The sequence below is a fragment of the Schistocerca gregaria genome, chromosome 4 (genome assembly GCF_023897955.1).
Source record: "Schistocerca gregaria isolate iqSchGreg1 chromosome 4, iqSchGreg1.2, whole genome shotgun sequence".
NCBI classification, from domain to species: Eukaryota; Metazoa; Arthropoda; class Insecta; order Orthoptera; family Acrididae; genus Schistocerca; species Schistocerca gregaria.
Window position 1 is genome coordinate 197,118,600 of NC_064923.1, and position 24,977 is coordinate 197,143,576.

General features: G+C 43.7%; 1 protein-coding gene and 1 non-coding gene across 4 annotated transcripts in view; one reads left to right on the forward strand and one right to left on the reverse strand.

Moving 5' to 3' along the window:
- Positions 1–24,977, forward strand: part of LOC126268064 (hepatic leukemia factor-like) — a 574,619-nt gene that overhangs the window by 161,781 nt on the left and 387,861 nt on the right. The window lies entirely within an intron of this gene.
- Positions 8,193–8,266, reverse strand: Trnat-ugu (transfer RNA threonine (anticodon UGU)). The gene has a single exon. It is a non-coding gene; the product is annotated as a tRNA-Thr (tRNA).

Consider the following 24,977-nt stretch of genomic DNA (forward strand, 5'->3'; position numbering starts at 1 on the left):
ACAGCACAAGACCCAGTCCCTGAGCGGAGAAAATCTCCGACCCAGCCGAGAATCGAACCCGGGCCCTTAGGATTGACATTCCGTCCCGCTGACCACTCAGCTACCGGGATCGGACTATGGAGTCATTACCAGATACGAATGACAGAGGACAACAAAAAAGCTTTGAGGAAACCAGCTCGTATCGAACATCTGGGCAGTGTGTGTCACGGATACGATACGTGAATTGGGGTAACAGTAATTGAAAGACATACGTTTTCTCTGCGGCGAGAACTTTTCATGGGTATTCAGTCACCAACTTTCTTCTCCGAATACCAAATTATTTTGCTGAATACTTAAAGAGAAATGACTAATTTAATAAAATAGCAATAACCAGAACTCGGTGGAAAGATTTAGGTGTTCATATTTCCTGAGTGCTGCTCGAGAGTAGAACTGCAGAGAACGAGTCTGAATGTGATTCTGTGGACCCTGCCGCCAAACACTAAGACTGAGTCGCAGAACTTCGTAAGAGAACCGCGTTTGTCTTTTTAACAAGGGAGCTTGAGCGAGTATCCTGAAACATTACACAATTTTTTTCATTGTCAATACCGATTACAGATATTAAAAAAACAGCTCACGGAAGCTTTTTATATTTTCGCAGTTCCGGGCAGTAGGATTGATGTCTACGACCGATTGATTAGGTTGCAAATAGCAACAAAACCTTGAAAATATATAACAAATGACAAAACTGTTTTCAGTCGCAAAATTCACTTGAACTAAAACAATTGAGAACTTACACACACGGCGTTATACCAACTTTCCTCGTAAATGAACAAGGTAAAATCGGTCACTCACTGTAAAAACAAAAACTGACTAGAAATTCCTAAAGAATTTAAAGGGTTTGACAGCTGTTAGAAGGCCTTATTTTTAAAAAGATCAGAGCAACTTCAGAAGAACTGCTTAATAATAGAGAAAGGAACGTGTGAAACTAGACTACAGACTGATTATGACATTTAAAAAAAAGTTTAGGAACAACTGTTCTCTTCAGTAATTCTTCACTGATGCCAAGTTTCATTCCCACAATCTTGCTCAACTCGGCCGCTATTGACATCCACCTCGTTCCATTACACGTGCGGCCTGGCAAACGATAAACCTTCATTAGCATATATAGTTTTCATCACAAATAACCACAAAAATGTTCATCTAAAACAATTCAGCCTCAGCAACAAGACCCAACAACCTGTTATAACATCAATTTAAACATGTTTAAATAACAACTGATTTTGAAAAATTGCTCTCATTAAAAAGCAAGGCATGTAATCTGGCCAGTACGTCAAACAAAACAAGTTACACCAGTTTCCATGGAGCTAAAAAAAAAACAGCACAACTACTGCGGCTGAGGTCAGGCAGAGAAGGGAAAACATCAGCACTGCCTCACTAGGCACATGTTAATCACATTTACGTGCAATAATGTACAGTGCCCAACATGCGAGAAATCACAGCCACAAGTGCCCACACTGCACCAGCGAACCACACGTTCCCTAAAAGGCAGGCCTGTACTCCGACCGACACGACACGTGGCTGCTTCCATTGCCGCTCGCTCTCCGCACTCCGTCTGCACGGCTCACAGTCAAGCCCCCTGCCACAGGCCGCAGCCGCGAGACATCACCGTTCTCGCCAAACGAAGCAAACAACATCTCTGGCCAGCGACTCGACGAACCATAATACCGCCAACCCTGTTACCGAACCAAAAGTCGTAGCATGAGCTTCTTACAAGTAGATACCTTAGGGGTTGCGAAGCAACTCAAATCGCTTGATACGGGCAAGTCTTCAGGTCCAGATTGTATACCGATTACGTTCCTTTCAGATTACGCTGATACAATAGCTCCCTACTTAGCAATCATATACAACCGCTCGCTCACCGATAGATCTGTACCTACAGATTGGAAAATTGCGTAGGTCGCACCAGTGTTTAAGAAGGGTAGTAGGAGTAATCCATCGAACTACTGACCTATATCATTGACGTCGGTTTGCAGTAGGGTTTTGGAACATGTACTGTATTCAAACATTATGAATCACCTCGAAGGGAACGATCTATTGACACGTAATCAGCATGGCTTCAGAAAACATCGTTCTTGTGCAACGCAGCTAGCTCTTTATTCGCACAAAGTAATGGGCGCTGTCGACAGGAGATCTCAAGTTGATTCCGTATTTCTAGATTTTCGGAAAGTTCTTGACACCGTTCCTCACAAGCGACTTGTAATCAAGCTGCAGGCCTATTGCGTAGAGTCTCAGTTGTGTTACTGGATTCGTGATTTCCTGTCGGGAAGGTCGCAGTTCGTAGTAATAGACGGCAAATCATCGAGTAAAACTGAAGTGATATCAGGTGTTCCCAAGGGAAGCGTCCTGGGACCTCTGCTGTTCCTGATCTATATAAATGACCTGGGTGACAATCTGAGCAGCTCTCTTACGTTGTTCGCAGATGATGCTGTAATTTACCGTCTAGTAAGATCGTCCGAAGACCAGTATCAGTTGCAAAGCGATTTAGAAAAGATTGCTGTATGGTGTGGCAGGTGGCAGTTGGCGCTAAATAACGAAAAGTGTGAGGTGATCCACATGAGTTCCAAAAGAAATCCGTTGGAATTCGATTACTCGATAAATAGTACAATTCTCAAAGCTGCCAATTCAACTATGTACCTGGGTTTTAAAATTACGAACAACTTCAGTTGGAAAGACCACATAGATAATATTGTGGGGAAGGCGAGCCAAAGATTGCGTTTCATTGGCAGGACACTTAGAAGATGCAACAAGTCCACTAAAGAGACAGCTTACACTACACTCGTTCGTCCTCTGTTAGAATATTGCTGCGCGGTGTGGGATCCTTACCAGGTGGGACTGACGGAGGACATCGAAAGGGTGCAAAAAAAGCGCAGCTCGTTTTGTATTATCAAGTAATAGGGGAGAGAGTGTGGCAGATATGATACGCGAGTTGGGATGGAAGTCATTAAAGCAAAGACGTTTTTCGTCGCGGCGAGATCTATTTACGAAATTTCAGTCACCGACTTTCTCTTCCTAATGCGAAAATATTTTGTTGAGCCCAACCTACATAGGTAGGAATGATCATCAAAATAAAATAAGAGAAATCAGAGCTCGAACAGAAAGGTTTAGGTGTTCGTTTTTCCCACGCGCTGTTCGGGAGTGGAATGGTAGAGAGATAGTATGATTGTGGTTCGATGAACCCTCTGCCAAGCACTTAAATGTGAATTGCAGAGTGATCATGTAGATGTAGATGTGCCACCCTTGTCACATTATGAAATAGAAGGATACACCAGAAAATTTATTACTTGAGAACCACACACCGGTTGAAAACCTCCTATTTTCTGTATAGTCACAACAGTTTCACAACAGAAATGTGCGTACAAGTCTTTTTATTTAACGCCAGTTCGGCGTTAACGACTTGCGCGTCGTTGATGATAAAATGTTTAGGACAATACACACACACGCACACATACACACACGAGTCCCGATTGGAGGGAACCTAACCTTGCTGGGAATCGAACCCGGGACCCTGTCATCAAGGGTCAAGAAAGCTAACCAAAGACCACGAATTGCTGAAGTTTCTCAGTTACGACGAGTGATGGTGACTGTACTAATCTAAAATGTGGACTTCCTAGAATTATTAAATAGCGTTAAAATGGCGAAGAAATAAAATAAATAATTTGCAGTTTTGTGTAGCATAAATTTTATAACATTTGCACGTGCCGTAACGTCAGATGCCGTCACGTTTCTTCCTATCACCCACAGCTGCGCTTGCATAGCATTATCAAATGCAGCCTCTCTGATAACTTCCCATGTTCTACATGTCTCTCTGTTTGTTGTACAACATTTAAAGGACGTAGTAGTTGCGAGTCTTCAAGCATCTCAGAAGGTATAAGAGACGCGTGATGCTTAGTAGCTAAAATATGACTGGTTTGTGACTGAAGTTGGAATAGAAGTATGAATTAAACACATTGAGGACTGTATTAGTACTGTATTCATTACTCTGACTCGTCTTATGTAGAACATACCCAACAATAAAAGTTCAAAGGTCAAATAGTTGGGGTTGGGTTGTTGTGGGGGAGGAGACCAGACAGCGAGGTCATCGGTCTCATCGGATTAGGGAAGGGCGGGGAAGGAAGTCGGCCGTGCCCTTTCAAAGGAACCATCCCGGCATTTGCCTGGCGGGATTTAGGGAAATCACGGAAAACCTAAATCAGGATGGTCGGAAGCGGGATTGAACCGTCGTCTTCCCGAATGCGAGTCCAGTGTGCTAACCACTGCGCCACCTCGCTCGGTTTAGTCTAATAGTAAAAAGCCTTTCCAAAGAGTGATTATTGTTCCATATTTTGCGTTATATTCTTCAAATGAATAAATTTCTTGTACTATAAACTTCCTAAAGTAGCCTTTGTTATTCCCCAGCGTTCAAGCTATCTCCGTACCACATTTTCACTGTGCAGGGGAGAAGATAAGTAGTGAATGGGAAACAACATTCCTCCCTATCGAAATCTGCGGTAATAAGATAATATTTAGCTGTCATTTTCCTTAGACGTTGTCAACGGGACATTAATCTACTCCTCCTCTGCCTCCTCCATTTTCCTTAGATCACATGGTACTCCGACAGAATGATGTTCATGTGTCTCTATTAAATAGACGCGTTCTGGCGTTACGTATAGAAGCTAATCAAAGTCGGTTCAGTTTCTTTCTGTGACCACTGAAAAGCGGAATAGTAGGACAGAGATCCTCTGCAAGCGAAAAATAATTAAAATAACTTTGGTGCATCTGGAACGATCTGAATCGCACTCGATCGTATTCACGTCAGCGTGTTTTTATTCTCCTACTTGACTTTAGTTTTTTCTCTTCTGTGGATTCTCGGTAACGCATTTTTCTATGTACCCACCACATTAAGGAATTGTTTGTGTCTGTCTTTGTTTCCTGCTGTTTTCGTCTCCTCTTGTTTAAACAGCGTTTGGTCGTGGTCTGTATTATCATTGACAAACATTGTCTTCAGCACTTGTTTAAATAATTAATTTCACTTCAAGTCCATATGCTACATGTCTCACTATTTTCTAAAACTGCGCTGTCAGAGTTTTATCCGCTCCTACCACTTCATTTTTATAATAATCACAGCCAGACCAATAAAACAAAGTAGTACCCTGAACACACACTTTTCATAGTAACTCGTACGATACAGTTAGATATTTTACATTCTTCTCAGGCGAAACGAAAGAAACCTAATCTCAGTGTTTCAGCGCCAAACGGATTCAATCACAACGTTAACGCTCTTATATTAACTTGCGACTAAGGCGTAACGTTACGGCGCTCTCGTAAAATCACTATTTCATAGATGCTAGGCTTACGCTAAGATATGTTCGAGCTGTCATTCGGCTGTTAGCAAAAATATCAGCTGTGTGGTGCGTATAAATAAGAGGAGTACAGTCACAGAATGGGATAGGGACGGGTAAAGAGAAGTGCTGAAAGTAACAGTGGTCACCGACAGAGAGCGTATCGCTGTGAGACTAGCTGTCCCTCTGTCTCCCCCTGTGCCTGTCTTCGTCCTGTTACTCTGCCCATCGATTATATATCACACGGGTTTAGGGAATTGGGATGTAGTGTATGATTACTGGTTACCAAAAAATACTCTGTGTGACACTCAGCAGCCCGACGTAAATACAACTGGGGAGAACAGTTACACTCTGCTCCGGCCACGTCACTGTTCGTGTTCGTAACTTTCAATGAATTTAATGTGATTTCTTACAAAGTGCACTAATATTCGATGATGCAAATTGCGTGAGAAGCTACTAAAGCTCACTTCAAGTTGTGTTTACACAGATACAATTATATCAACCTTTACAAACATAAAAACCTTCTCGTAATTAAAAATGTACTAAACTGATTTACCCACTTTTTAAAAAAATACAAGCTTAAATTATATGTAAATAAATGAGCTTAAAACAAAAGTTTGCTGTTGTTATACTGCTAAATTTTCAATAAGGACATTTTTTTATGAACAGGCTTATGGCCAGTGACAATTTTGATATGAGTATACGTTCTGCCTTCGGCCTTGAGCCGTGGTAAAATTTGCTGTTTTGAGGATTACCAACTGGAACCACCGGACAAATTCAACCTACTATTGTTTGTTTTTTTCTTGCGTGCTTATAAAACATATTGTCGCACTCTCTGCAGCTTCGCCTTAAGGGATAGCCAGTTTCTCGGCAAGCTCCATGACAGACTGTTTCACATTCGGTTACACGGCATCACATTTCATCAGTTCGCATCACCCCGTTGTACCAATATGATTCTATAAGCATTCTTTAGGATTGGATACCTAGTTTACCGTTCTGCGCCATTTGTAACTCCCAAGGGTTTCGTCTTCGATCTTGATAGTGCGAACCTTTGCGATCACTGTGGCGCGCCATTTTTCATTTGGTGTTCATGGTGCCAGTTAATGGTTTGTTTTGTAAGTTTCTTGACTGTCGACAATGTCCGTTTTGTGAAGTGTAATACATGCCGTGTGATCAGAACAAAAAAAAAGTTCACAAAATGTCTGACAGATGGCGCTGGACAGCAAAACGTCAGTGACTGCGCATGACAAACGTGTATAAAAGGAGCTGTAATGAGAGAGAGAATCAGATGCGCCAGCAGTCGCAGTATGTTGACGTTACCTAAAAAGGCGCTTTTAGTAAAGCTGTATTATCAGACGCGTGAAATATATCTTGCGCGCGTCGTTTGGTGGTGATCGTGTGCTCAGCCGCCACTTTCGTCATGCTTGGCCTCCCAGATCCCAGACCTCAGTCCGTGCGATTATTGGCTTTGGGGTTACCTGAAGTCGCAAGTGTATCGTGATGGACCGACATCTCTAGGGATAATGAAAGACAATCTCCGAAGCCAATGCCTCACCAAAATTCCGCACATGCTTTACAGTGATGTTCACAACATTATTCCTCGACTACAGCTATTGTTGATGAATGATGGTGGACATATTGAGCATTTCCTGTCTTACTTTGTTATGCTAATTATTGCTATTCTGTCGGACATTTTTTGAACTTTTGTATTTTTTTTCTAATAAAACCCCATGTCATTCCAATCATGTGTGTCAATTTGTACCTCTCTATCTATATTATTCCGTGATTTATTCAGTTTTCAAATTTATACTGACTTTTTGATCACCCGGTACATCCCATAGAATGTTGATGCCTGCACCTCTCGGACACTCAATTTTCTGTCGCCTTCCTGATACACATGGTGAGTCATCAACAGCTAATATTTTTCCTGTCATAACTGTTAACACAACACTTTCAAATGAGCATTCCGACCCCGCAGTCAAGGGGTTCCTTCCGAGGCGGTAGTGTGGGGGGTTGTGGTACGGAGTCGCGGCGTCGGCGTTCAGCGGCGGGCACGCCTCCTCTGGCGTGGCGGGGAACGCCCCCCTCCCCCCCCCCCCCACCTCTTCCCCGCCCGCGGCGCGTGGCCGGCGGCCGCGGTGCTGGCGCCAGTGCAGTGCCGAGAGCGGCGCGAGCAGGCGGCAGAGTGCCGGTGCCGTGCTTGATCTAGCCGTGTGTCGTGTGCCGCGTCGCGCCTCCGGTCCTCCGCCCCCGCCGCCGCCGCCAGCCATGGACTACCACCCGGTGCCCGTGGCGCCCGGCCCGCCGCCGCTGCTGGGGCTGCCCGCGGCCAGCGCCGCCGCCCACGCCGCCCACCACCCCTCGCTGACGCACGCCGCCGCCCACCACACGCTGCACACCCTGCAGACGCTCGTCGCCGACGACGCCGCCTCCTCCCGCTGGACGCACTACCAGCACTTCTGGCGCCAGCACCACGCCCACCACAACGGTACGTTTCAATCTCCCGCCCCCACCAGGCGTCCTCCTGGCTGTGAGTGCTATGAAAACAATCGGGAGGAATGCGAATGGTCGTTCACCATCAGCAGGAAGTGACCACCTATTTCCCATGTGCTATACTGATTCTCGAATGGAAAATCTACATTAATGGTACGTTCAGTCGCTGCCTTACGCAAAATATTTCGTGCAGTAATGATATATAATATATATGAAGACAGTAACTGTTCTCGAAAGAACAGAACACTGTTGATGACCGTGCAGCTTTTCCCTGGAATAAATGATGACTAACTGAAACCCTAAGCTGCCGACAGGTGTTGTTGATATACAGCTGAAAATGTGTGCCCCGACCGGGACTCAAACCCGGGATCTCCTGCTTACATGGCAGACGCTCTATCCATCTGAGCCACCGAGGACACAGATGAATAGCGCGAATGCTGGGACTTATCCCTTGCACGCTTCCCGTGAGACTCACATTCCCAACTGTCCACAATTGTACCTTACAGACATTTGCCCATTCACTCATTACTCGCGCACGCTTTGGCGATTCTCGTAAGAGTTTGGGCAACCTGTGCGCATTCGCACAGACGAAGGTCAATGGCTGAGTAGCCTTTAACTATATATATGAAGACAGTTAGGATCGGTCTGGGCACACATTTTCAGCTGTCCACATCGAGATATATCAAGAACACCTGTCGGCAGCTTAGGGTTTCAGTTAGTCAATAATATATAAGTTTAGATCAGATGTGGCAAAAAATATTACCGGCAGCAATTGAGAGATTTATACCAACTAAATTAATAAACGACGGAGCTGGTCCTCCTTGGTACAAAAAACAGGTTAGAACACTGATGCAGAAACAACGAAACAAACATGCCAAATTTAAAACACGCAAAATCCCCAAGATTGGCGAGCTTTCACAGAAGCTCGAAATTTAGCGCTGACTTCAATGTAACAGTTTCCACAACGAAACTTCGTCTCGAAACCTGGCAGAAAATCCAAAGAGATTCTGTTCGTTTGTGAAATATGTTAGCGGCAAGAAACAATCAATGTCTTCTCTGCGCGATAAAAATGGAGTTACTATCGAAGACAGTGCTGCCAAAGCAGAGTTACTAAACACAGCCTTCCGAAATGCCTTCACAAAAGAAGACGAAGTAAATATTCCAGAATTCGAATCGAGAACAGATGCCAACATGAGTAACGTAGAAGTAAATATCCTCGAAGTAGTGAAGCAACTTAAATCACTTAATGAAAGCAACTCTTCTGGCCCAGACTGTATACCAATTAAGTTCCTATCGGAGTATGCTGATGCATTACCTCCATACTTAGCAATCATATACAACCGTTCGCTCGACGAAAGATCCGTACCCAAAGACTGGAAAGTTGCACAGGTCACACCAATATTCAAGGAAGGTAGTATGATTAATCCACTAAATTACAGGCCCATTTCGTTGACGTAGATATGTAACAGGATTTTAGAGCATATATTGTGTTCGAACATTATGAATTACCTCGGAGAAAACTGTCTGTTGACACACAGTCAACATAGGTTTAGAAAACATCGTTCCTGTGAAACACAACTAGCTCCTAATTCACATGAAGTGTTGAGTGCTATTGACAAGAGATCTCACATTGATTCCGTATTTCTGGATTTCTGGAAGGCTTTTGACACGGTACCACACAAGCGGCTCGTATTGAAATTGCGCGCTTTGGAATATCGTCTCAGTTATGTGACTGGATTTGTGATTTCCTGTCAGAGGGGTCACAGTTCGTAGTAACTGACGGAAAGTCACTGAGTGAAACAGAAGTGATTCCTGGCGTTCCCCAAGGTAGTGTTATAGGCCCTCTTCTGTTTCTTATCTACATATAATCGATTTTGGAGTCAATCTGAGCAGCCATCTTCGGTTGTCTGCAGATGACGCTGTCGTTTACCGACTAATAAAGTCTTCAGAAGATCAAAACAAACAGCAAAACCACTTAGAAAAAATATCTGAATGGTGCGAAAAGTGGCAGTTGACCTTAAATAACGAAAAATGTGAGGTCATCCACATGAGCCCTAAAAGGAACACGTTAAACTACGGTTACACGGTAAATCAGTCTAATCTAAATGCCTAAATTCAACTAAATACCTAGGTGTTACAATTACAAACACCTTAAATTGGAAGGAACAAACAGAAAATGTTGTGGGGAAGGCTAACCAAAGACTGCGTTTTATTGGCAGGACACTTATAAAATGTAACAGATCTGCTAAGGAGACTGCCTACACTACGCTTGGTCGTCCTCTTTTAGAATACTGGTGTGCAGTGTGGGACCCTTAACCAGATAGGACTGACGGAGTACATCGAAAAAGTTCAAAGAAAGGCAGCACGCTTTGTATTATTGCGAAATATGGGAGAGAGTGTCACAGAAATGATACAGAATTTGGGCTGGAAATCGTTAAAAGAAAGGCGTTTTTCGTTGCGACGGAATCTTCTCACGAAATTCCAATCACCAACTTTCTCCTCCGAATGCGAAAATATTTTGTTGACACCGACCTACATAGGGAGGAACGATCACTACGATGAAATAACGGAAATAGAGCTTTACAGAAAGATATAGGTGTTCGTTCTTTCCGCGCGTTATACGAAATTGGAATAACAGAGAATAGCGAAGGTGGTACGATGAACCCTCCGCCAGGCACTTAAATGTGGTTTGCAGAGTATCCATGTAGATGTACTTGCTAAGTATCGACGTATTTGATCAACATCCGCAATACGAGTGGGTGAACGGGTATTAAAATAACAGAAAAGTGGGCTCTACCTTACCAGAACTTGTTCAAGTTCTGATGGGTTTCTTTATGAAATAACTTTTCTTCTATGAGACACTATTTTCTTTCTAGTTATACTTTGCACTACGTGTTTCGGCAAAAGATGTTCATTTTCAAGTACATTTTCTGTGCTCGATGTCATGTACTCCTGATGTTTTTCGATGAGTGAGGTGCTGTCATGCACTATTGTGTACTACACAAAAGTTGCTAGTAAATCATCGATTGTCAAATAGAGTTAGTGGCGAAATTTTGAAGGATCTTTTACTTACGGTTTTCGTGTGGTCCACTTGAGCAGAAACTCGCACATATTAAATCTCTTACACATACTTCTATGCACAATAAACATTGAAAATAGCCAACGTACATAAATAAACAGTTAGAAACACGTTCTTACATGTATGCAACAGAGATAACACTATATATCGTCTACAGAGTGTATGTACTTTCGTATAAAGGGCATTTAGCTTCATAACCTGGATCGTAATTTGCTTATATATATTTACAGTTGTGCGTGTTTTTGTCTGTTACTATCTTTGTTTAAGTATACAGTCGAAGCATGTAAAGAAATTCACAGAATCACTTTTCAGTGTTACATCTAATATTTTACCTTTTTTGTGTGAATATATATCCAATTGTTGCGACAGATGTATTACGAGACATTATTTCTTTAGTCGGTGAAGTACATTGACATTTTCCTCGTGCGTGCGTGAGTGAGTGAGTGCGTGTGTGTGTGTGTGTGTGTGTGTGTGTGTGTGTGTGTTTATTTTATTATAGCAAAGAGAGTAGAACATTGCAGCCCCTCACACACTGAAAATATCACAAATGCGTGGCATAGCAAACAGAAAACTCTCTTCAAAATCGGAACCATTTCCCGTACCCACCCATCATGCAATGCATAAATAAAACAGATCTTGACTGGTAGTAGAAAATTCATTTCATAAACAAAACACATCTTTTTACAGTCGAAGTGTTTCACCAACCCTTTCTGATGGAACAAATTAAGCCATCTTCCAAGTTTGTTATTGTATATTGCAGTTGTTGCAAATGATTCTGTAGATATTTGCAAGTATTATTTCGTCTCAAAATGTTGAAAATAACAAGTTTTGAACAGTGCCAAAACAAAATAAATATTGTCTTCGAAACAGAGCTGACACAGACTCGGTCCAGAAACGAGAAATAGCTCTTTGATGGAGTGACTCCGTTCCCCCTTGTCTTGAAATACACAGAGACGGAGCACCGCTGACATGGGTCATTGTCAGGGGTAAATTGTATTTGTCCACTGACACGATTGTCTGGTCCTTCAGATAACATTGTTTTGCGTCTGTTAGGTAACTCCATTATGTTCTGTTTTATTCCATCTTTTGCTTGCTGTTGGTTTAGAGAACAGTCCTACTATCAATTTCTTGTAACGAAGAGGTATTACAACGTCACTACGAACGGAATTAGGTTTGATCAGTGGCGAGGCGTTTTATCGCCTTACCCTTCCTTCCAAAACAGCCATACATATAGTGTTTTGATATGAGAGGCGGTTAGTGGCAGAATAAATCCAGGCTAGTTTGTGTTAAGGCGTACCCATATAATTACCATACGTGACAATAAGATATCATCGAAATGAACTCAGATTAAATTGGTTTGCGTGTTCTTTATTTCACTCGTGCAAAGACAGTTTTCTGTCACTCATCTATTCGAAACTGACAAAAATGCCAACAGTTGGTGAACCCTGGAAGCTCATAGTGCTGCTGTGCTGTTCTCCAATATTTGTGAAAGACGTGTGGTAGAAGTCTGACGTTTTACGTAGTAAACTGCTATTACCATTGGACTTGAAGCACAACTTCGCACCTATACTCACATCTATTACTTTGAATTTAAATCGGTAAATCGCGCTTTTAATCAACGGCCATGTGGTCCATAGCTTCACTAAATACAGCTTTGAACATGTAAAAGTCAAAATAACAAGCATGATAAATACCTCTGTAATCAACGCGACCCAGGATAAACCTAGAAACCATATGGCTTATATCTTTTCGCTCTCTAAGAAATACGTGAAACCATTACTTATTACTGGTTTTCCTATTCATCTTATCTTCCCCAAACTTCCTCATCTTTTCACTTTGGCTTTGTCTTCTATCTTGCGTCCGTGCGTTTAGATTCCTTCCTACTGGATTTTAGATATGGAGTTGTGTGTGTTGATTTTTTGCCTGTACATGGTCCGTGCAGGTATCAGTGGGTCAATACAGGTTTGTGAGAGTCACTTTGGATTTTATCAGCATTTTTGTTGTGTTTTCTCGATGCCTTTGGCGTTGGTTGTTAATGATGGCGTCTCCGTCGCATCGTGTGCTTCTGTAGCAACGACTGTGCGGTAGTGACAACGTTTTTCTTTGGTGGACAGAAATTTATTGTTGTACTTATTCCAGGTAATCGTGTAGGCTTTACAAATTTTTGTGCACATGCTCTGATAGCTACTGTTTCTTTTCCAGTGTTTCCAGTAATTTCACTTATATACTTAAAGTGTTTAACTTGAGTAGTGTTGTCATACTTGGCTGCAATTGATGCCAGGTTCGGGCTATTGTAGTCCATGTAGCGTGTTCTTTCGTAAGAAAGAGTCCGGTCTTGATGGCGATCTCACGAAGCTTGTCAGTGGCGTGGCTGGCTTCCTCGAGGGTTCGGGTGATTATTGCTAGCTAGACAGCAAAGGAAAGGTGCATAATACTGATTCGTTTATCTTTTGTTCCCATACTTATTCCAGGTATTTCTTGCTCCCCAGTTTTGATAATCTTATCCAGTACTAGGTTGCAGAGGAGTTGGGAGAGCCCGACACCCTGTCGTCCTCCAGTTCTAATATGGAAATGTTCGGAAATTTCGCCCCTGAAATTTCCTTTAAAGAATGTGAATGTCAAAGTCTGTTCGATTGACGTGGTTGTTTTGTTATCCACGCCGTATTCACGAAAGTGACAGATGTGCGGCTTAACTTTCGGTGTTGCAGTATCATCTTGTGGTTTCAGATATGTTCTACACATGACTATGAACGTAAACACACGATTGTAAACTATACATTACATACATCAAAACTGAAGTTTAGCTTTTCTGTGTTATTTTTATGTCTGGAAGCTTCATCCTGTACAGACGAACGCTTCCACCGACCGTCACAAGGAAAACGCATCCTTGAGCTAAACGGCGCAGAAGCGAAAGCTGAGAAACCGCGACGGGGAAGTGAACCCACTGCTTGCAACCGAGGACAGGATCTACAAACTGTGCGTATTGTGCCAGCGTCTTAACGAGACCACTAGGAGAAGAGGATGCGACGAGAACTGTTACTGGATCAGCTTTGCATATAAGGGAAGACCGAGAAGGGATGAATGAATGATAACTATTTCTCGGTCAGCTTAAGGACGTGTCTGGATACAGTAAGAGTAATATCGAGGAAACGATGTATACAGCTTCCCCGAAATGCCGAATCAAAAGTGAACTGTTATCTTCCTCACGTTTTCGCGATAGAATCTTCACAAACCTTAGCCTTCTATAACTAAGCTATAAATTTAAAACCAGGTAAAAAACTGAGTACGCTGTTCTGCATTTGTAGTTCAGTGCAGTTCTGATTTTTATCATGTTCCGTCAGCACATTTCCTGTGCCCGTTCAAACCGAATGCTCGCAGCGATTGTTTCGCATAGTCTTGAAGGCGCCCGTGCCAAAGCTGCGGTATGATGTCTTTGTGTACCGACACCTGTGTAGCAATTCAGGCCAGCGGGAAGCCCATAAATCACGAAGGAAAGTGAAATTGTTAGTTCCCCAAGGAACGACGGAACAACATAGCTAACCACAGTGTGCATATTTCAGAGATTGGTTGCACATCCGCACAGCGAAGATCTTACTCTATTGTCATTACGTTTCTTACTTGTCCTTAAGTAGAATACTGATTACTTAAGAGCAAACGTAGCATTTTTCTTTTTTCCTACTGTAGGATACGTAGGAGCGCATTTTCGAAGACGGAGGTGGATAATTCCCTAGCACTGGAGGTAAAATAGTTGCAAATAGTCCCACGTTTGGCCAGATTAACGTATTCTTCTGTCTGCATCTTCACATTCAAGGTAATGATTTTGATAGACTTGACACTTCTGACAACCTGACCGACGAGGTTTCTCCTCAGTTAATTTTCCCCCGTGGGGATATGACGAAATCGACCTTTAGTAGTGCATATGAAATGCGTTTGCTCAACTTGCGAGGCTTTTTCTTCCATTTCTTCATTGCACTCAAAGATATATGAAACCTTATTCGCAGAATTACTTCGCCTCTCGCGTGGCAGCTCTAGAGAAGAGATCATAATGATAACTTCCAGGAATCCAGCTGAGATCTTAGCAGATATTTTACCGCACGCTTGTGAACGGTTGACTCTACATCGCAGGCTGGACAGCGTATTGTCAGAATAAAAGCAAAATTTTATGCAATTAGAAGAACTCCTTTGTGTTCAGGCTGGCAACATTTTGTTCTCATAGCCCATTGCAATCATTGGTGACTGAATCTGCACTCAGGGCAGTACATAAAATGGCGATGATAGATGGAACTCGCAACTAATGAGCTGACAAGACAATATTGTGAATTTAACCCTTTCATCACCAGCAGCGTGCCTTCATTATATGACCCGTTCTGTGATTGACCAGGTAAAAGCCGGCCGTCACTGCGAGACGAAGCAGAATCATTAGCGTCTAGGTCACTTCCTGGGAGATTAAAACTGTGTGCTGGACCGAGACTCGAACTTGGGACCTTTGCCTTTCGCGGGCAAGTGCTCTATCGACTGAGCTACCCAAGCACGACTCACGCCCGGTACTCACAGCTTCACTTCTGCCAGTATCTCGTCTCCTACCTTCCAAACTTCACAGAAGCTCTCCTGCGAACCTTGCAGAACTAGCACTCCTGAAAGAAAGGATATTGCGGAGACATGGTTTAGCCACAGACTGGGGCATGTTTCCAGAATGAGATTTTCACTCTACAGCGGAGTGTGCGCTGACACGAAACTTCCTGGCAGATTAAAGCTGTGAGGACGGGGAGTGAGTCGTGCTTGGGTAGCTCAGTCGGTAGAGCACCTGCCCGCGAAAGGCAAAGGTTCTGAGTTCGAGTCTCGGTCCGGCAGACAGTTTTAATCTGCCAGGAAGTTTCGTATCAGCGCACACTCCGCTGCAGAGTGAAAATTTCCATTCTAGAATCGTTAGTTGTTCAGTGTTATCGACGTAGAGTTAGAAAATGTAACTCAACCAATGAAAATGGCAGTTCCTTCCAAATGTTGTTTCTTAATTGACTGATGATGTGACTTGAGTGAAGTAATTTTTTTAATCGTATTTGGGTGTTCCTTTTCAGAACATATACCCGCCTTTGTTGCTTGAAATTAATTGTATAGATCGCGTGAAAAGTAATAACATGCAATAATTTATGAGTTAAAACATAACAAGAAACAGGAATACGTACTTTTAATTTAGCCACTGCCGGTCCATAGTGTGTGTCCAAAAGAAGTATGCCAAATTTTTACTTTATTTCGTCTCATCTAGTCTCGTACCGCGTGGGGCCAAACGGTGGGGCTATCGCCGGCGTTCGGATCCTGATGGTCGAGAGAACAGGGGTGCGAATTTCAGGTCGTATCGTAGCTCCACAAATGGCGGCAGTGCTTTATAGAAGACAGCAAGTTCGCCCACAGTACGTAAGTCTTTTTCAGGTAGCAGCGGTTCCCAGGGGGCGTTATCTATTCCTCCTGTTAGTGAACCTGATAACGATGTTAGCACAGGCACACCCGTCAGCTCTTCAGTCGTCTAAGAGAATGATACGCTTATCTGAGTATATGCTGCCTCCTCTGTTTCTTTCTGCCTCTCGTTTGAAGCACGAGAGCATCAGGTGATATTCGAGTAAGCGGCGAAGAAGCCAGAATTACATGGCCTCTGCTCCCCATGCAACTTTGCGAGATCTATCGCCAAACGTCTGTAACGGAATAGTACAACTGGATATAAGTTTTGAGCTGGCATTACGCTACCTTAAGTATGGGACGAACCTTAGGTGCCGAACGAAAGCTTTATTGTGCTGCGATTTCTCTCTTCCCCTTTCCCTTCCCTTTAATCTCGGAAGTAACGAAGCAGACACCTCTTCGGCCTGTAGAGAGCAATATCGGACATAGCGTACTAACCTAGCAGACGTAGAAATCGCCTTAAGGGCAAATAGTTGCCGCTGGGAATTTAGTTTCGCTCATCACGTGTGAGCATCTTCACATGTTCACTGCTTTGATGGCAAAATGTTAAGGCTTCGCTGGGTACCATCGTCAATACAAAGCAACCAATACCGTATCAAATAATACGCGACGTGTGGCTGATTATCTGTACACAAAACAGTGTATTAATGTCACTAAGGTTCACGGCTCAAAACAGAATCTAAGTACAGAATTCCCATGGTCGTTGCTCATGCATTGTATCGTTGCCTAGTCTTGTGGGATCTAAGAAACCGGAGCCCACGAGAAATACGGGCCCCGCAACGAACTTGTAACGTCGCACTAGTCGGCTTTTCCGCCACAATTGGCGAACTCTCGTCTCTGTGCAGAGCCCACAGGAAATCAATATTTAATTGAAAAGATTCGCCCTAAAGGTCTTTATTTTCTCTTCTGCTGTCAACAGCTAACATGCATTTAAACGCGCAGTCGATAGTTGTTAAACTCGTCTCAAGCAGTTACTCGCTGCCAGTCTAAGACTGCTGCTGGCACTCTAAGAGCTGCAATGTCACATGTTGTGATTTACGCGCCATGGTCTGTCTTTCTCGTGAGTCTCGTAACAAACGAAGCAGCGTATTTTGCGACCCAAATTTTTAATTCTAGCGTTAACTGTACGATTATCGCATTGAAACGAATAACGAATTGTCGGCAGTACTGGAATGATCAACTTGATTTCCCTAAGCTGAGTATAATCGTCTTCAGGAAAAAGAAAGAAATATTAAGGTTTAACTTGCCGTTAGAGAAAAGAAGAAAAAAAGTTTTAGTGAGAGTATTTATAGTTTTACATTTCTCGTTTCCAAATTCTCAGCCTTTTTTTTTTTTTTTTTTTTTTTGGAGAATAAGGTAAGATTAGTTGGGTAGAACACATAACTAATGAGGACGTATTGAATAGAATTGGAGAGAAGAGGAGTTTATGGCACAACTTGACAAGAAGAAGGGACCGGTTGGTAGGACATTTTCTGAGGCATCAAGGAATCACAAATTTAGCATTGGAGGGTAAAAATCGTAGAGTGAGACCGAGAGATGAATACACTAAGCAGATTCAGGATGTAGGTTGCAGTAAGTACTGGGAGATGAAGAAGCTTGCACAGGATAGAGTAGCATGGAGAGCTGCATCAAACCAGTCTCAGGACTGAAGACCACAACAACAACAACAATAATAACAAGGAAAAGTGAAAACTAAAAGTTCCGAAAATGCCGAGAAATTACAGAAAATTTCAAACTATGTTCAGCACTGAATCGTCGTACTAAGAACAGATTTAAACAGTTATTATTATTATTATATTATTATTACACTGAGGTTGCAAAAGTCATGGGGTAGCAATATGCAAATATACAGATCGCTATAGTATCTCTTTCACAAGGAATAGAAGTGCAGTGCATTGGCGGATCTGTCATTTGTACTCAGGTGATCATACGAAAAAGTTTACGACGGGAGTTAAGACTTTGAACGCGGAGTGGCAATTGGAGCTAGACGGTTGGGACATTTCATTTCGGAAATCGTTAGGAATTAGGTATCCCGATATCCACAGTGTCAAGAGTGTGCCGACAATATCAAATTCCAGCCAGTAAGTCTCACCACGGAGAGCGCAGTGGCCTACGGTTTTCACTTAACGACCGAGAGCACCGGCGTCTTCGTAGAGTTGTCAGTGCTACTAGACAAGGAACACTGCGTGAAATAACCACAGAAATCAATGTGGGACGTACGACGAACGTATCCGTTAGGACAGTGTGGCGAAATGTGGCGTCAATTGGCTACGGCAGCAAAAAAACGAAGCGAGTTCCTTTGCTAACAGCACGAGATTGCCTGCAGCGCCTCTCGTGGGCTCCTGACCAAACCGATTCGATCATAGACTACTGGAAAATCGCGGCCGTGTCAGATTTGTCCCGATTTCAGTTGGTAAGAGCCGATGGTAGGGTTCGAGTGTGTGGTGCAGACCTCAAGAAACCGTGGACAAGTAATTACCAACAAGGCACTGTGGAAGCTGTTGGTGGCTCCATAACGGTGTTTACATGGAATGGTCTGGGTACTCTCATCCAACTGAATTGACCATTGACTGGAAATGGTTACGTTCGACTACTTGGAGACCATTTGCTGTCACTCACGAAATTCATGTACCCAAACGATGGCAGTTTTTATGGATGACAATGCGCCATGTCACAACATTCTGGACAATTTGGCCACGCTAATCGTATGACGTGTATCCAATCAAACATTTATGGGACATAATCGAGAGGGTAGATCGTGCACAAAATCGTGCATCGGCAACACTTCGGAAATTATGCTCGGCTGTAGGAGCCGCAGGGCTCAGTGTTTCTGATGGGGTCTTCCAACGACTTGTGGAGTCCATGCCATGTCGAGTTGCTGCAGTTCGCCGGCCGAAAGGAGGTCCGACATGATATTGGGAGGTATCGCATGACTTTCGTTGCCTCAGTGTGTGGCGGGTATGAACGGCCTATTACAAAGTTGGGGTGACGGCAAGTTCGAAAAACCAAGGAATTGTAAATATTTGTGACCGTAAGGGGCTTGAACCTTTGCTCACACGAATGCGAGTGTGTTACCACTGCGCTAAATTGCTCTTGGTACAGGAAACAGCGCGGAAGCAGCTGCAGAAATTTCTTTCGCTACTTCTGTGGCCACGCCGAGCCAAAGGGGCAGCTGCATGAGCGTACTTAAAGCCTACTCCCCCTCGATGCGAACCCAGGACCTTAAATACAATTCCGCTTCCCTACTTTTGGGCACTTCTGTGCACAGTTTTGTCGTAGCAAACACCTCCTGAGCAATTGATAGTACACTGAAGTCTCTGTGTCATTGTGCGCATATTAAATGTGACGAAATTATTATCGTAGTCACGATTTCCAGCCGTTCGTGATGTGTACTGAGATAATTGCTGTTGAGCTGGTAGGCAACTGACCCTTAATGCTAAATATCAGCGTTCGGCCCCTAGTGTAGCAAGTAGCTTTAATGTCACTGTACGAGTCCAGAGTACAAACTCATTCGGCAGTTTTGACATAAGGGGCAATTGCCGCTACCTTATACAACGTATTAAAAAAAAAAAAAAAAAAAAAAAAAAAAAAAACTAACTTCAAATGGCTCTGAGCACTATGGGACTCAACTGCTGTGGTCTTCAGTCCCCTAGAACTTAGAACTGCTTAAACCTAACTAACCTAAGGACATCACACACACCCATGCCCGAGGCAGGACTCAAACCTCCGCCGGGACTAGCCGCACAGTCCATGACTGCAGCCCCGTAGGAGGTGGGTCAGAACTCGTTATTTCTGAGGAGTAGGGCTCAGATTCTCGACCACCCCCGTTTAGAATTTTCGTAAGTATTCCGAAATAAGTAAATGGAAAGTGCGAGAGGATGCCTCAAACAAGATCAGAAGCAATTTCCTTTCCTATATTTGCCCCTCTTGAGTTTGTGGTTTACTTCTAATACACCTCGACTATGAGAATTGTTAACCTCTAACTTTGCTTCTGAACATATGCATGGATTCCTGAACAAAAGGCATCGAAAATGTGTGAATGAACTGTTTCCAGTACTATCAATCTAATACAACCTCTGTCATTCACTGAATTCTAAACTGATTTTTTTGGCCGGTGTTACTTGCTCCGTATCCTGCCACGTAGAGCATGCAACGAAAAGCTGAAATGGCAGACAGGTGCGCCAGAATGAAAACCACACCGTCGGAATCAGCTTGCGTAATTAGAGTCATTATTCCGCACGTGTTCCTGAGATTTGACGTCCACTACAGTGTGTTCGTATTGCACAAAAGCTCGAACGACCACGTGCTTCACAGGTTGAAGCAAAAAATGCAAGCGATTGAACTTTCATCACTGTGTCGAATGTTCGGTGACCCTTTGCTCCGAGAACATATTCGACGTTGAAGATCGCTCGTTGACACCCAGCTCATAAAGTGTTCGCGGCTTCCCAAAATTATACGCAGAGAGCGAGCGGGTATGTTGTTGTCTTGTGCGAATCAGAGGAGCTGCGTTGGCTACTCATCAAAGCTGACCTGGCGACTGCACGCGGCCGGCCACGTGGTTCTCCTCCCTCCCTACCCCACTCCTAGTCGCCCCCCACCCCCCTCCTATCCAACGCCGCCGATCACGCCTTCCCAGCTTCTATGCGCACACGCGAGACTTTCTTTTTTTGTGTAAGCTTTCCACCTTTCCGAGCTCTTCGTCCAATCTTCTTCGGACACAAAAAACTGTTTACACACAAGTGCTAATGTCTAAGCTGTTGATGGTTCTTTTGTTGTACCGCGCCACTGTCACATATATGCCAATACTGACTTTCTGTTTCGGACGATGGATCGGACACCAAGGCATTGTGTTTTAGCTTAATAACACTGCGCTTCGTATCGCCCCATATATCTTCACGTCTGTTCTCTATAGTCGGTATTCGTTATGTCCTGGTAGATGCTGCTTCTGCCGTCTCTACAGCGCACGTGTTGGTTATGAGCCTAGACTTCCACCGTCCTAGTTCGATTCAGCATCGCGTGTGTGTCTATGTGTGTGTGTGTGTGTGTGTGTGTGTGTGTGTGTGTGAGTGAGAGAGAGAGAGAGAGAGAGAGAGAGAGAGAGCCTTGAAGTGAAATACACTACTGGCCATTAAAATTGCTACACCACGAAGATGACGTGCTACAGACGCGAAATTTAACCGACAGGAAGAAGATGCTGTGATATGCAGACTATTAGCTTTTCAGAGCATTCACACAAGGTTCGCGCCGGTGGCGACACCTACAACGTGCTGACATGAGGAAAGTTTCCAACCGATTTCTCATACACAAACACCAGTTGACCGACGTTGCCTGGTGAAACGTTGTTGTGACGCCTCGTGTAAGGAGGAGAAATGCGTACCATCACGTTTCAGACTGATAAAGGTCGGATTGTAGCCTATCGCGTTTGCAGTTTATCGTATCGCGACATTGCTGCTCGCGTTGATTGAGATCCAATGACTGTTAGCAGAATATGGAATCGGTGGTTTCAGGAGGGTAATGTGGAAAGCCGTGCTGGATCTGAACGGCCTCGTATCACTAGAAGTCGACATGACAGGCATCTTATCCGCATGGCTGTAACGGATCGTGCAGCCACGAATAACGGTTCGTGCAGCCACGTCTCGATCCCTGAGTCAACAAATGGGGACATTTGCAAGACAACAACCATCTGCACGAACAGTTCGACGACGTTTAAAGCAGCATGGACTATCAGCTTGGAGACTACGGCTGCGGTTACTCTTCACGCTGTATCGCAGACAGGAGCACTTGCGATGGCGTACTCAACGACGAACCCTTGCGATGGTATACTCAACGACGAACCTGGGTGCACGAATGGCAAAACGTCATTTTTTCGGTTTGATCCAGGTTCTGTTTACAGCATCATGATGGTCGCATCCGTGTTTGGCGACATCGCGGCGAACGCACATTGATAACGTCTGGTCAATGGTGGCCGAGCAATTCGCTCGTCACAATACGCCAGTCACTACTCCTGATGAATTGTGGTATCGAGTTGAAGCTGCATGTCATCCCACGTAAACTTTCAGTGAGACTATATCGCCTTCCCCTACAAACACTTGCGGCACGCATGGTTTACACGTTTCACGTCATTTATTGTACGTTACGCCATCCAAGCTCTGTTTGACTCAATGCCTAGGCGTATCAAGGCCGTTATTACGGCCAGAGGTGGTTGTTCTGAGTACTGATTTCTCAGGATCTATGCACCCAAATTGCGTGAAAATGTAATCATATGTCAGTTCTAGTATAATATATTTGTGCAATGAATACCCGTTTGTCATCTGCATTTCTTCTTGTTGTAGCATTTTTAGTGGCCAGTAGTGTAAAATAACGCGATTATTACGGACTACTCTCTGGTATCACACATCCTAATAAATTTTACGTGTGTCTGTTAGTTTGACTAGCTGCCATTAGTCTTGGTCATCTAGATAAATAATAAAAGTGAGGTAGATTGATGATATATAACAATAAACTTCATTTATTAATTGAAGGAACGCACCAAAAACGCAATTTCACACCTTTATTAGTCAATTTTATTGTAATTAAATGAAATCAGTAATTGTTGACAAATTTTGTTTCACTGGTATATTCAGTTGAGCTGCAGTTCAAAATGTTCAGTACGTTCTTCATATTTCTGTGATTTTGGGAAATTTCGAAAACTGAGGACAAAAAACAAGGAGGACATTTTTTGTCCCCAGCTAGTTTTGGAGGAATTTAGGGCAAAGGATGAAAATTGAAGACTATCACCAGAAAATGGAAACGTCTGGTAACCTCATTTTAATTATTGAAAGTGGAAGAGGAGGTTTGAATTGTTGTACTGTTGGATGTTGGTGGTAGTGGAAGGGGGGGGAGGGGGATATCGGGGAGATCTGTGGTAGTAAAAAAGATGGGTCCTCATTTTAATTGTCACCTAGGGCGGCAAAATACTTAGCAAGGGACCTGTGCAAGGACGATGGAAATAGATTTAAGGCCAGGTAAATGTAGGTTGGAGTTCACAAATATTTAGCTGCATTGCTTATATATCTCTGAGCCCCCCCCTTCCCCCCCTTGGGCCAAGAATCGTTGAAATAAACACAGTTGTTGGGAGTAACAAGTGATACGAGCGTCGGCCTTGTTATAGTAGCGTCTGTCTTAACAATGAAGACATTACGTACATTACGTTAAAAAATACGCTTCGGTTTTGTTTCTGTGTACTGTTTTCATGTAAAAACTCCGGCGTTGATGTGTGTCATGTTCTTAGCTTAGTTAGGTTTAAGTAGTTCTAAGTCCCATAGTTCTCAGAGCCATTTGAACCATTTTTGAATGTTCTCAATTCCTCGTTTCGTCATTTCCCAGACTGAATTCCAATATATTGTGGAAGCCAATTTTCAAAATTATGGGTAATTTTATCTGAAAAAAGAAGTTGGATTCTGGGGAGGCGGAATTCAATACCTACACCACTTCCGTCCTGTCAGCAGTGTACGGAAGAAAGGAGAGAGGGAAACAAGACTACGCTTCCGTCTACGAAAGAAGCTCCAGATGTAGGAAAAGACACTACACGCTCGATATTTTGTCTTCAGGGTCAGAACTCGGCAGCGCCACGAGCATCCTTTCCAGAAAAAAAAATCACGGTTCTTCAGTGAACGACTGTTATTATTTAAAATATGTCATCCCACGTAAACTTTCAGTGAGACTATATCGCCTTCCCCTACAAACACTTGCGGCACGCATTGTTTACACGTTTCACGTCATTTATTGTACGTTACATACTAGCGTGTCGCGATATGGTTTGCGTGACGAAGAGTACAACACACATTATACAGCAAATGCAAGGTCACTTAACATCCAGACGGTGCTGTGACGCCGTCATCTTCTGAAAATTACATGTACAACATCTTAACAGGGTACCGTCGGGACAGAACGCTTTCATAACAGCAAACTACACTCCTGGAAATTGAAATAAGAACACCGTGAATTCATTGTCCCAGGAAGGGGAAACTTTATTGACACATTCCTGGGGTCAGATACATCACATGATCACACTGACAGAACCACAGCCACAGGCAACAGAGCATGCACAATGTCGGCACTAGTACAGTGTATATCCACCTTTCGCAGCAATGCAGGCTGCTATTCTCCCATGGAGACGATCGTAGAGATGCTGGATGTAGTCCTGTGGAATGGCTTGCCATGCCATTTCCACCTGGCGCCTCAGTTGGACCAGCGTTCGTGCTGGACGTGCAGACTGCGTGAGACGACGCTTCATCCAGTCCCAAGCATGCTCAATGGGGGACAGATCCGGAGATCTTGCTGGCCAGGGTAGTTGACTTACACCTTCTAGAGCACGTTGGGTGGCACGGGATACATGCGGACGTGCATTGTCCTGTTGGAACAGCAAGTTCCCTTGCCGGTCTAGGAATGGTAGAACGATGGGTTCGATGACGCTTTGGATGTACCGTGCACTATTCAGTGTCCCCTCGACGATCACCAGAGGTGTACGGCCAGTGTAGGAGATCGCTCCTCACACCATGATGCCGGGTGTTGGCACTGTGTGCCTCGGTCGTATGCAGTCCTGATTGTGGCGCTCA